A 14,537-nucleotide genomic window follows, 5' to 3' on the forward strand; every position below is an offset into this window, starting at 1 on the left:
TGCTTGACTGGCAGTCATTCCTCGCCAGGAGACGTTGCTGTCACCTGGACGAGTTTAAATCGGTAGTAGGTCGGTGGCCACAACGTTCTGGCTGATCAGTATAGAATGAAATTGACAGACTGGGGAGCTCCGGTGTAGTTCCATTCTCATGAAGCCCAAGTGGCTGCTCATTGCTGTGTGAGTCGGTGAAGACATGAAGAACTACGAGTACATTACTTTCTGTCATCACTGGCTCGATAACGGAAGAGGGAACGTTAAATTTCGAAGATTCGTCGACAATGAGGTCGTAAGAAACGAAGCAGTAACTCAATTGGACAAGTCTGCATAGCCTGGTTTACAAACCACCTCGCCATTTCCCTCAGCTGATATAGGGAGATCGCGGTAAACCTAACTCAGCATGATCGGACAGGGATTTAGAAACGGATCCTCGCAAATATGAGTCCAGATTTAACCCTTGTGCCATCAACCTCGACTGCAATTTCAAGTATGTGCGTGGAGTACGTAATGTGTTACAGGTTCTGTGATTGTGACATAGAGATTAAGCGGAACTAGTAGACATTTTATCTTGAAACCATTAAAACGAACGAAATCTGTTGATTAACCTACACAAATAAAGACGCTACAGTTTTTCCCTATTGTAATTATCTCTATAGGTCTACAAACAGGCTACCGCTGCCGCAGAAAGATGCTAGATAGAATTAAGAAGTTCTGACCATCACTTCAAAAGTTCTTTATAATTTGCAGAATCGAGAATTTCACTGAATCGAGAAATCTGTTTTAGAAAACTAAAAAGAAGTGAACGCATCCGAGAACAGTGCACTTAACGGGTGGAGTCAGGGGCGCCGTCGTCAAATGTTCAAATGCGTGTGAATTCCTAAGGGACCCAACTGCTAGGTCATCGGTCCCTAGACGTACACACTACTGAAACTAACTTACGCTAAGGACAACATACACACCCAAGCCCGAGGGAGGGCTCGAACCTCCAGCGAGAGGTGCCGTACGATTAGTGACATGGAGCTCCTAACCGCGCGGCCACTCCTCGCGGCTGCGCCTTCGTCTTTAACCCTTTTCGGTCCTCGGACGTTGTCAGTTCCTGCGTCCATAATGTGGGAAGCTACATCCGTTTCCGAAATTAGTGTTCGGATAACGTTTTACTTTTTACTAATGTATTTGTCTTGCATCCGCAGAATCATTAAATTTTTTGAACAACATTTTTGCCATGGATGGTACTATTTATTATAATTTCCACAACTACAATTTTGAATTTGAATTTATTTTCAAAGGGTTAACCACAACCGATAATAAATACTTCAGTTAAACAATCCGCAGGCAGTAAATACGCGTGTAAACCCACTTTCATGGAATAATCTGAACTGATAATTGAGGAAAATTACTTACGTGATGAAAAAACAACAGTTGTCACCATTAGCAAAATAAGAAAAAAGGATGTGAGCTTATATGGTTTTTGTCTGCATTCGGTAGCTCCATCATCTCGTTACGAGAATGTGTCAGAAAACTGACAGATAAGTAAAGAGCACTTAACTAAATTTAACGATGTGTAACAGACAGTAATAAATCTCGTGAAACTGGTTTCGTGGTTTCTAAACCCGTCTGTAACGTCCACCGTACTGGTCAAAAACAGAAGGGGACCAGCTTCAAGGTGTTTAGAGCATTTCCATGGATTATATTTAATACGTGCGCAGTCTCTTGATACAAAAGCCCTTGGCAGCATAAGCAAATATATTGTTTGTTGTGAAGTAATGGGAAAAACGAGCAATACAATACTTTATTAACTGCGGAGAAAAACACAGATTCACACAGAAACAAATAAAATAAAACACTACGTAGACATTAAGATACACAAAATATCTCAGCGTAACTAAAAAAGTTCTCGTACTATGTAGTATTCCGAACAGTATATAGCACGTCATCACTGTAGGGATGGGAAGTAACATGGGGCTCACAATGGTGTCATGCCACAAAGAACTCGTGGAGCGCGAACGAAATACACTCCTGCGTGTGAAGTCAAAAGGGAAACGTTTGTGAGGTTTCCGTTCTTTCGGGCAGTTTAATCACTTGAAAATAACTTAAAACTCTAAACAAATTTTTAATAGTCAAGATCGCATTCAATACTATTTACTCCTGATGACCGGTTTCGATAGTTAAGATTCGAAGCATTAACATAGAGTCTGTAAATGCATCAGGTTACAGGTCAGAAGACGGTAGTCTTAATTGTTGAAATCGGACATCTGGAATAAATAGTACTGAATGCGATCTTGGCCATTAAAAGCTTCTTCAGAGCAAATACAGATCGCTCCTTCCCATCTATAGATATGAGGAATCTCAATTAAGACTCTAAAATGAAATTGTGGAAGGAGGAGGATATTAGTGTTTAACGTCCCGTCGACAACGAGGTCATTAGAGACGGAGCGCAAGATCGGGTGAGGGAAGGATGGGGAAGGAAATCGGCCGTGCCCTTTCAAAGGAACCATCCCGGCATTTGTCTGAAGCGATTTAGGGAAATCACGGAAAACCTAAATCAGGATGGCCGGAGACGGGATTGAACCGTCGTCCTCCCGAATGCGAGTCCAGAGTGCTAACCACTGCGCCACCTCGCTCGGTGAAATTGTGGAAATTATAGTAAGTACTGCAATAGGTGGTGAATGTGTTGATCAAAAAATTTTACTTTTTGCTTTCTTACCTGTGCAGTCCTATGCGATTTTATCATGCAGGGAAAAATTAATGGAAATGAACACATATAGGAGAACATTTACGACAACAGACAACAGCTGCTGTAGTTCTGGCCTCGAGTATTGCAAATACGAGCTGATCAGCAACGTGGAACGGGTCTTGTTTTCGGATGGCAATACAAGACGTCAGTTCTCGAGAACAGCAAGAAGACATTGGAATCGAAAAAGTTATCAGTTGTCGCTTCTCGGATTACTTAATACATTCTGAAACACTATATCACATCGGATAATATCAAAAACTTCAAATATAGCAGCAGAGAAAGTGGACAAACAATGCTATCAAACACAAATTTGAACTTCTGTCCTCACAGAGTGGATTGCTGAGTCGGTTCTGCACAACGAGATATCACGCGATACACAGAAATGTGACCTCTGTTCTCATATTCGCAAATCTAAACGGTACTCGCTCTGCGATTAGCTGACACACATCCGCACGTGGACCACAGTCTAACTGAAAGTTTGCCGTCTGTCACAAGAAGCATTATTCATATTTTACAGTTCAATCGCCTGTGGGCATGGAAATCTAAAGAAATGGATTTTAGCAATAGTGGGAAATGGAGCAGACAGTGGCTTATAAAGTAGTTGCATGAACGCATTTAAAAACAAGGTACTCAGCCGTAATGATGATGACGACGATGATGATGGGAGTGTTATCCGGGTACCTGAACAGAGTCCATTGTCTTATCAAAATAGCTGAACAATGTTAATCAAAAAGTTAACTTCACTAATCGTTAATCCGTTGCTATAAAAGTTAACTTCATTAAACGTGAAAGCGTTACTTTACAGGAGATTTATTGAAAGTTAAAGTTAATCGTTAACTCGTAATAGTAAACTTTATGTTGTGGGTGTAGTCAAATGAAAAATGCTTAAATAAAAATGTTTTGTTTGAGGAAGTTTAGGTAGCATATCGAAGATAAAAGGAAAAAAAGATTTAATCGTTTTGTTTCATAATTATTTAGTTATCGATGTTAAATCACGGAAGAACCAAAATACAGGAGAATCAGATAATATCTGAGGTAAGGGCTTATTTTTCTACATCAGGATCAACATATTACAGTTTTTATCCGAGACCGAGGCTCGTTTGGGAGACAAAATGTTTTTGCCCCCACAAAAAAGTCAATGTTGGTCATTTCATGTCCTACCACATTTTGACTAGACTCTGGGAATTACTTTTTACAAATGTATTACTACTAGGCTAGTGTTTAGATTGTTGTTAGAATTAGAATCATCCGATTCATGATTCAGTTTCCACAGTCAACTCACCAACAAAAAGTAGTACTTAATGCGAACTCAGTAAACAAATAACAATAAACAGCCAATGCGTAGTTACTCTCGCTCGCACTCGATTGTTTACATCCGTCGCGTGCACCCCGGCGTAGCAACACAACTACATGACCCGAACTTGTCAGAAGATGATTTCAGCTGGCGGTGCGGCGTCATTTTTGTCAGAAATATTAGGTACCTAATTAACGATTAAAGGACTCAAAGAAAGTTAGCCCGCATCTCGTGGTCGTGCCGTAGCGTTCTCGCTTCCCACGCCCGGGTTCCCGGGTTCGATTCCCCGCGGGGTCAGGGATTTTCTCTGCCTCGTGATGGCTGGGTGTTGTGTGATGTCCGTAGGTTAGTTAGGTTTAAGTAGTTCTAAGTTCTAGGGGACTGATGACCTAAGATGTTAAGTCCCATAGTGCTCAGAGCCATTTGACCCATTTTTTGGCCAAAGAAAGTTAACAGAGGTTAAAGAAACCGTTAACGTTTTTTAAAATTATCTTGAAAGTTAATCCGTTACTCGAACAGTTAACTTCGTTAATTAACGTTGACGGATTAACGGTCTCGTACCCAGCTGTTATTATCACGAATGAATGTTCGTTCAGTGTATAAAACCAGACGCATTTCGTTACAGTATTTTTGAGCAGTTGGTGATATGATGAAAGAAGGTTTGAAATCATGAAGCTGTATGGGACTTGCTCCATAAAATTTCGGGCGTGCAGCCGCATAAATTCGACTTTATGCACGCCCGAAATTTTATCGAGCAATCTTTGCACCGCGAAAATATGAAGATGTATGGGACTCCTTTGTAAGGCACTAATTATTTTCGGCTTCAAACAACAGAGTAATTTGATGATATATTTACATTTTTGTGTAAATTTATATAGAAGAAGTCCAACTGCATGGAGGAAGGAAGGGATGGAGGGGGTGCAGAGCTTACTGTCTCACCAAAATCTCGGTCAAGACTCAGTACTAGCGTAGTTGAGGAAAAGAAGCCGGGGGGTTTGGAAGGATCTTTCCCATGGCCTTAGTGCAGAAATTATCTTCGCATTCACATGATTATAAATAAAAATTGAGCAACTAAACGCTTTACCGAGCGAGGTGGCGCAGTGGCTAGCACACTGGACTCGCATTCGGGAGGACGACGGTTCAATCCAGCGTCCGGCCATCCTGATTTAGGTTTTCCGTGATTTCCCTAAATCGCTCCAGGCAAATGCCGGGATGGTTCCTTTGAAAGGGCACGGCCGACTTCCTTCCCCCTCCTTGCTTAATCCGATGAGACCGTTCACGTCGCTGTCTGGTCTCCTTCCCTAAACAAGCCAAGCCAACTAAACGCTTTCTGGTGGGAGAAATGTTAGGGAATAGGCAACCAAAAAATTACCTAGTTGTAAAGTTGAGAACATTCGTACGTTCCCCCCTTAATAATTTACAAGTCAACTGTGGAAGACATGGTTGCCTGTTCTCTAGACATGGGAAAGACCTTAGTTGGCTTGTAAATTACAGGGATGATTTGGAATCTGTTACATCACCAACATCGGGATTCGAAAGTGGAAATAACAGTTTCATCTATTTGTTTCTAGATGCTCAGTGGTTTACATCACACTGCACCTCGATAAAGTTTGGGGTTTCTAGGGAAATAATTTCCAGTCTATATCTTGAGAATTATATTGCGCTAGCGATCGGTAAGATGCTGCCTAGTGCTTGATATCGAGAAGTACCGCGAAAATGGTATAATATTATGGCGAACCATGCGAAAATACGTGTGTTTTTGTAATCGCCGAGTCTGGAGATGTCTGTAGAAAAGCGAACAGGTTCGTAGCAGAAACAGTAACGCGTTTGTGCCACGGGGAAAGGATCTCGAATTTGCACAAGAGTTCTGACATCGACTTCGGTCCGCTGAGGGTGCTCTGATGTAAAAGGGATGATTTTGTATGGCGCTGAATGTCACGTATGTAGAAAGAAAGCAAGACATGTGAAAGATCTTAGTTGGTTTGTAAATTATAGGGGTGATTTGGAATCTGCTAAATTAGCGAGATCGGTATTCACGGGTGGAAATTTCACTTTTCATGTGCTTGTTTCTAGTTACTCAGTGGTCTAGAGCACGCTCCAAATAGCTGAAGTTTCGGTTTTGTAGAGAAATAATTTCCAGTCTATATCTTCAGCATTATGTCGTGTGAGCAATTGGGAGGCTACGACTGTGTGTTTGATATCGAGAAGTACGGCGATAATGATATAATATTACAGAAGACGATGCGCAAATATGAATGTTCTTATAATCCCCGAGTCTGGAGATGTCTGTAGAAATGCAAGCAAGCAGGCATGTCCTGACCAGAAACAGTAGCGCGTTTGTTCTGAGGAGGAAACGAGCCTGTCTTTGCACATCAGTTCTGAGAGTGACTTTGATTCACTGAGGGCGTTCTGATGTAGAAGGGGTGATTTTGTATGGTGTAAGATACGAATTGATTGTGTACTACATCGACACAGTATGTGTTGATACATTGCTGAATTGGAGATCAGTTTCACGCACTAATATTCAAGCTTCTGGCCCCAGTGGGAGGAGAATGTAAATGAGTAGTTGTCTTTAAATATTTGACGATATGTATGGCACTTGGCGAGGTTTAATTGTCAGTGCAATATGGCGATCAGTGTAAACTAGTTTATTGTGGCTGAATGTCACATCTGAGGAGCATCATGACATAAAGTCGGTGTGAGTGTAGGCATATGATAATTTTCTCGGGTGCTGTACAGATATAAAAGATAACTGCACTCTTCATGTAAAATGTGTATATATTGCATTGTAAAGTTAGTGTGGTTTATGTTGTGGCATGACTAGAGAGGATGACTATGTGTTCTATCGTGAGGGACGTAAAGATTCAGCATATGGATAACGGGGAGAGATTTTTTACGTTGAAAATTATGTGCGCTATAGATAGTGAGATTGGTTCCAGATGCTCAGCCGTCAAGAGGAGACATTAACTATACAACGATTGGTATCAGACTGTGGCAGCAATGGTAATATTAAATTGTAGTTACACTGGTTCATATGTTTCTGGCTTCCAATATCCTTGTGAGTCTCGTATGTATTTCATGATCTATGGACAGGTTTATGGGTTTAACTGTCAATGCACTTTAGATATCTACGCAAAATAATTTTACCGCTGAAAGTCTCAGAAGGAAGAGGTGGATGGTGCTTGGATACCGGCGGCATCAGTAATTCGGCGAGTAAATTCGATAAGAGCCAATCATATTGCTTGATTTATTCACATCCTTTGTGCTGGGATACAGGAGCCTCTACATGGCTGTGACAACATTTGCGTATGTTGAGAGCAGGAAGAGTAGCATGTGATGGAATGAGTACCACGTTAGGTCCATGAGGAAGACTGCATTCGAAGTTATTGTGCGTTATTTTCGTAAACAGGTTCTGTTAGGGCAAGAATTTCCGTGTATACAAGCTGAGACAACACAAAAACTCTTATAAAAGCGCACATTAAGTATTTCTGGGGGGGGGGGACTATGCAGTTTACTAGAATTCGACTTGGTTATTATTTTATATAGCCATGTGGATTTAGCATAACATTGAGAACGTTGATAGATGCGCTTGTGATGGTAAGTAGCTACGCACAGCCAAGCGTCAACCACACGTCATACAGGGTCCATGAGAATCGCTAAGGAGAAAGCAGCTTGCGCTATTCTGGAGTGGATTTCTGCACCGTCTTTGCTGGACCGCAGTTAGAGTGAGGGCAGCGACGAATCCATGCGTGTGGCCAAACGTGGATCATCTGGGCTCTGAAAATAAGTCGTCGCTCCCATCCACTCGTGTCATCAACGACGCCTAGATGCAACTTTCACCTGCATTCAGCGGCTCGCGGCTGTGATGGTGTGTGTGGTCCTGAATGGATGTCTGTATGTGCTTTGACAGCTGACAGTCACTAACGTCCTATGCGCTCTAGTGGACAAGGGGCAGTGTCTGCGTACGTTGTTTGCGTGTCTGTTGCACTATTTTGTGGGTGGGCCTGTAGGCTGTGCCATGTGCTATTTGGACAGTTTACGAGTACTGAGCGTTTCTACACAGTACTATGCTGCATTATTTAGGATCAGTTTACAGGTCTGTACTTAAATGATTTTGGAAAACTAGGAGTTGTTTCTGCGTCTGGAAAGTGTTATTTAGAAGTAGTTTACAGATATGTGGGATGTGTGGCGTGACCCCAAGCATGTGTTTTGTATCAGTGTGATAAATGTAATGCATTCCTAAAGAAAATGTTCCAAACTAAATAGAGTGCACTCCTTCCTCACTTTCCCCAGCAGCCCAGTGCGACCTGAGTCATTTTCGCGCCATTTTCCCCCTACAGACGACCATCTGGGATTAGTTCATAGGAGGGATGACAGTACCCTCTGGTGGCAGTAATGTGTACTAGGTCAGTTGGAGTCTAGATCTCGTGGTGGAGACATTGCTTGCAAAATAATAACGACTTATGTTTAGCATAGGCAGAGTCGTTTTCCCGCCATTTTGCCCCACCATCTTGGATGATATCATGCACTGTGCACGTTAGTACATGATAGTGCACGTTAGCCCAACAACATGGGTTGGTAAGGGGGCGTGGTGGTCAGTTGAGGATCTTGGTGGAGACTAACTGTTTCCTTCCAAGGCCAGGTGGCCATGACATTTGAGAAAATTCATTCCAAGACCACAGTAGCGCTCTCTGGTTGTGTCAATATGTACTAGGCCTTATGGTTAACACATTGTATGCCGCCATCTTGAATAACGGTACTTGCATCATCAGATGATGTTACAAACGACAGCGCCCTCTGGTGCTGGTAATGTGTACTAAGTCAGTTGGAATCTGGAGCTCTTGATGAACACACTGTTTGCTTCCATCTTGGATAGCGGTACTTGCATCATCACCTGATGTCACGGTATCGCCCTCTGCCGGAGGCGATATGTACTATGTCATTTGGGCTCTGGACATCTACATCTACATATCCATCTACATTTATACTCCGCAAGTCACCCAACGGTGTGTGGCGGAGGGCACTTTACATGCCACTGTCACTACCTGCCTTTCCTGTTCCAGTTGCGTATGGTTCACGGGAAGAACGACTGCCGGAAAGCCTCTGTGTGCGCTCGAATCTCTCTAATTTTACATTTGTGATCTCCTCGGGAGGTATAAGTAGAGATAAGTAGAGGGAAGCAATATATTCGATACCTCATCCAGAAACGCACCCTCTCGAAAACTGGACAGCAAGCTACACCGCGATGCAGAGTACCTCTCTTGCAGAGTCTGCCACTTGAGTTTGCTAATCATCTCCATAACACTATCACGCTTACCAAATAACCCTGTGACGAAACGTGCGGCTCTTCTTTGGATCTTCTCTATCTCCTCCGTCGACCCGACCTGGTACGGATCCCACACTGATGAGCAATACTCAAGTATAGGTCAAACGAGTGTTTTGTAAGCCACCTCCTTTGTTGATGGACTATAGTTTCTAAGGACTCTCCCAATGAATCTCCACCTAGCACCCACCTTACCAACAATTAATTTTATATGATCATTCCACTTCAAATCGTTCTGTACGCATACTCACAGATGTTTTACGGAAGTAACTGCTACCAGTGTTTATTCCGCTATCATATAATCATACAATAATGGATCCTTCTTTCTATGTATTCGCAATACACACTGGGTGTCGCCATCTTGGATTATGTCACAGATGAGAGCACCCTCTTGTGGTTGCGCTGTGTACTGAGTCAGTTGGAGGGTGGACCTCGTGGTGAACACACTTGATGACCATACTGTATGGAATTGTTTAAATAAGGACTTATGTCCAAGTCATTTTCCCACGTGTCCTTAGGAGGAGGTGGCACTGGGATGACTTAGTTTAGTACAAATGTCCTTCGCGCTATTTTCTTAGCTAAGCAGCAAAACGCCAAGTGAGCTATCTTCCCGACATTTTCTTTGCTTAGTAGAGGTAAGTGCGGTGTGGTGAATTATCCTGTTGGAATTTGAACTTCCTGTCATTTTTTCTGGGGGTGGGGGGGCTGTGTGGCACATTCCCACCAAAATTCAAACTTCCCGCCAAAACCTATCCATCTTGAATGATGTCATCGCCGCTATCTTGGATACATCTGGCAACAATGCAAAGTGGCATTGTATGAACGTTGTTCCAATACCGATGTCTACCGATGACGCTCATGTCAGAAATGTCAACGAAATTATACGTGCCAATCAAAGACTGACTATCCGAGAGATTGCAGAAGAATGTAACATTTCAGTTGGATCATGTCGTGAAATCCTGACACAGCATTTTCGAATGCATCCTGTTGCCGCCAAGTTGGTCCCATGGCTCATCAGTTAAGACCAGAAAGACTTTCGCCACGCAATCTGTAAAGAGCTTTTGGATCGCGCAAATGAGAACAAGGTGTTCCTTGAGAGAAGCATAACTGGTGATGAGACGTGGGTCTATGGTTATGATGTTGAGACCAAGATTCAGTCTTCACAATGGGTTCGGGAAATGGTCTCAAAGACTAAAAAAAGCTCTTCAGGTGAGGTCAAACTTCAAAATCAAGCTGATAGTTTTCTTTGAGTTTGAAGGATTAGTTCATCAAGAATTCGTCCCACAGGGACAAACTGTTAATCAATGGTACTATCAGGAGGTGTTGCGAGAAAATGTGATAAAGAAACGGCCTGAAATGTGACGAGACAATTCATGGCTCTTGCACCAGGATAATGCATCTGCACATTCACCCTGTTGGTGCGTGACTATTGCACAAAAAACGAAATCACTGTGCTGCGTTATCCTCCGTACTCTCCAGACCTGTCCCCTGCGCTCTTTTATTTCGAAAGTGGAAAACCGCCTTGAAAGGATGAAGATTTGCAACGACAGATGTGATAAAAGAAAATTCGCAGGTGGCGCCCCGCGCGATTTAGCAAGAGGCGTACCAAGAATGCTTCCGGAAGTGGAAACGGGGTTCGGAGCCGTTTATCAATTGTGGAGGAGAGTATTTCGAAGGAGACCAAGCACAATAAGTGGAAGCTAAGAGTAGAAAAAAATTGTGGTCAGAGTTCAGGAATTTTTTGAACAAATCTCGTATTGTGTGAGACAGCATTATAAGCACCACTCCCCTGATACGGCATAATCTGTCGCTAAGTTCTCGGAGCTCCTGTTCTACGCCTTTGCGTTCTACATCTACATCTACATTTATACTCCGCCAGCCACCCAACGGTGTGTGGCGGAGAGCACCCTACGTGCCACTGTCATTACCTCCCTTTTCTGTTCCAGTCGCGTATGGTTCGCGGGAAGAACGACTGTCTGAAAGCCTCCGTGCGCGCTCGAATATCTCTAATTTTACATTCATGATCTCCTCGGGAGGTATAAGTATGGGGAAGCAATATATTCGATACCTCATCCAGAAACGCACCCTCTCGAAACCTGGCGAGCAAGCTACACCGTGATGCAGAGCGCCTCTCTTGCAGAGTCTGCCACTTGAGTTTGCTAAACATCTCCGTAACGCTATCACGGTTACCAAATAACCCTGTGACGAAACGCGCCGCTCTTCTTTGGATCTTCTCTATCTCCTCCGTCAACCCGATCTGGTATGGATCCCACACTGATGAGCAACACTCAAGTATAGGTCGAACGAGTCTTTTGTAAGCCACCTCCTTTGTTGATGGACTACATTTTCTAAGGACTCTCCCAATGAATCTCAACCTGGTACCCGCCTTGCCAACAATTAATTTTATATGATCATTCCACTTCAAATCGTTCTGCACGCATACTCCCAGATATTTTACAGAAGTAACTGCTACCAGTGTTTGTTCCGCTATCATATAATCATACAATAAAGGATTCTTCTTTCTATGTATTCGCAATACATTACATTTGTCTATGTTAAGGGTCAGTTGCCAGTCCTTGCACCAAGTGCCTATCCGCTGCAGATCTTCCTGCATTTCGCTACAATTTTCTAATGCTGCAACTTCTCTGTATACTACAGCATCATCCGCGAAAAGCCGCATGGAACTTCCGACACTATCTACTAGGTCATTTATATACACTCCTGGAAATGGGAAAAAGAACACATTGACACCGGTGTGTCAGACCCACCATACTTGCTCCGGACACTGCGAGAGGGCTGTACAAGCAATGATCACACGCACGGCACAGCGGACACACCAGGAACCGCGGTGTTTGGCCGTCGAATGGCGCTAGCTGCGCAGCATTTGTGCACCGCCGCCGTCAGTGTCAGCCAGTTTGCCGTGGCATACGGAGCTCCATCGCAGTCTTTAACACTGGTAGCATGCCGCGACAGCGTGGACGTGAACCGTATGTGCAGTTGACGGACTTTGAGCGAGAGCGTATAGTGGGCATGCGCGAGGCCGGGTGGACGTACCGCCAAATTGCTCAACACGTGGGGCGTGAGGTCTCCACAGTACATCGATGTTGTCGCCAGTGGTCGGCGGAAGGTGCACGTGCCCGTCGACCTGGGACCGGACCGCAGCGACGCACGGATGCACGCCAAGACCGTAGGATCCTACGCAGTGCCGTAGGGGACCGCACCGCCACTTCCCAGCAAATTAGGGACACTGTTGCTCCTGGGGTATCGGCGAGGACCATTCGCAACCGTCTCCATGAAGCTGGGCTGCGGTCCCGCACACCGTTAGGCCGTCTTCCGCTCACGCCCCAAGATCGTGCAGCCCGCCTCCAGTGGTGTCGCGACAGGCGTGAATGGAGGGACGAATGGAGACGTGTCGTCTTCAGCGATGAGAGTCGCTTCTGCCTTGGTGCCAATGATGGTCGTATGCGTGTTTGGCGCCGTGCAGGTGAGCACCACAATCAGGACTGCATACGACCGAGGCACACAGGGCCAACACCCGGCATCATGGTGTGGGGAGCGATCTCCTACACTGGCCGTACACCACTGGTGATCGTCGAGGGACACTGAATAGTGCACGGTACATCCAAACCGTCATCGAACCCATCGTTCTACCATTCCTAGACCGGCAAGGGAACTTGCTGTTCCAACAGGACAATGCACGTCCGCATGTATCCCGTGCCACCCAACGTGCTCTATAAGGTGTAAGTCAACTACCCTGGCCAGCAAGATCTCCGGATCTGCCCCCCATTGATCATGTTTGGGACTGGATGAAGCGTCGTATCACGCGGTCTGCACGTCCAGCACGAACGCTGGTCCAACTGAGGCGCCAGGTGGAAATGGCATGGCAAGCCGTTCCACAGGACTACATCCAGCATCTCTACGATCGTCTCCATGGGAGAATAGCAGCCTGCATTGCTGCGAAAGGTGGATATACACTGTACTAGTGCCGACATTGTGCATGCTCTGTCGCCTGTGTCTATGTGCCTGTGGTTCTGTCAGTGTGATCATGTGATGTATCTGACCCCAGGAATGTGTCAATAAAGTTTCCCCTTCCTGGGACAATGAATTCACGGTGTACTTATTTCAATTTCCAGGAGTGTATATTGTGAAAAGCAATGGTCCCATAACACTCCCCTGTGGCACGCCAGAGGTTACTTTCACGTCTGTAGACGTCTCTCCATTGATAACAACATGCTGTGTTCTGTTTGCTAAAAACTCTTCAATCCAGCCACACAGCTGGTCTGATATTCTGTAGGCTCTTACTTTGTTTATCAGGCGACAGTGCGGAACTGTATCGAACGCGTTCCGGAAGTCAAGGAAAATAGCATCTACCTGGGGGCCTGTATCTAATATTTTCTGGGTCTCATGAACAAATAAAGCGATTTGGGTCTCACACGATCGCTGTTTCCGGAATCCATGTTGATTCCAACAGAGTAGATTCAGGGTTTCCAAAAACGACATGATACTCGAGCAAAAAACATGTTCTAAAATTCTACAACAGATCGACGTCAGAGATATAGGTCTATAGTTTTGTGCATCTGCTCGATGACCCTTCTTGAAGACTGGGACTACCTGCGCTCTTTTCCAATCATTTGGAACCTTCCGTTCCTCTAGAGACTTGCGGTACACGGCTGTTAGAAGGGGGGCAAGTTCTTTCACGTACTCTGTGTAGAATCGAATTGGTATCCCGTCAGGTCCAGTGGACTTTCCTCTGTTGAGTGATTCCAGTTGCTTTTCTGTTTCTTAGGCACTTATTTCGATGTCAGCCATTTTCTCGTTTGTGCGAGGATTTAGAGAAGGAACTGCAGTGCGGTCTTCCTCTGTGAAACAGCTTTGGAAAAAGGTGTTTAGTATTTCAGCTTTACGCGTGTCATCCTCTGTTTCAATGCCATCATCATGGCCGGCCGAAGTGGCCGTGCGGTTAAAGGCGCTGCAGTCTGGAACCGCAAGACCGCTATGGTCGCAGGTTCGAAACCTGCCTCGGGCATGGATGTTTGTGATGTCCTTAGGTTAGTTAGGTTTAACTAGTTCTAAGTTCTAGGGGACTAATGAGCTCAGCAGTTGAGTCCCATAGTGCTCAGAGCCAGCCATCATCATCCCGGAGTGTCTGGATATGCTGTTTCGAGCCACTTACTGATTTAACGTAAGAC

At 44.5% G+C, this 14,537-nt stretch overlaps 1 protein-coding gene across 3 annotated transcripts in view; it reads right to left on the bottom strand.

Moving 5' to 3' along the window:
* LOC126471475 (protein Malvolio) overlaps nucleotides 1-14,537 on the bottom strand; it is a 393,678-nt gene that overhangs the window by 244,795 nt on the left and 134,346 nt on the right. The window lies entirely within an intron of this gene.

This window comes from Schistocerca serialis, chromosome 3, assembly GCF_023864345.2.
Source record: "Schistocerca serialis cubense isolate TAMUIC-IGC-003099 chromosome 3, iqSchSeri2.2, whole genome shotgun sequence".
NCBI classification, from domain to species: domain Eukaryota; kingdom Metazoa; phylum Arthropoda; class Insecta; order Orthoptera; family Acrididae; genus Schistocerca; species Schistocerca serialis.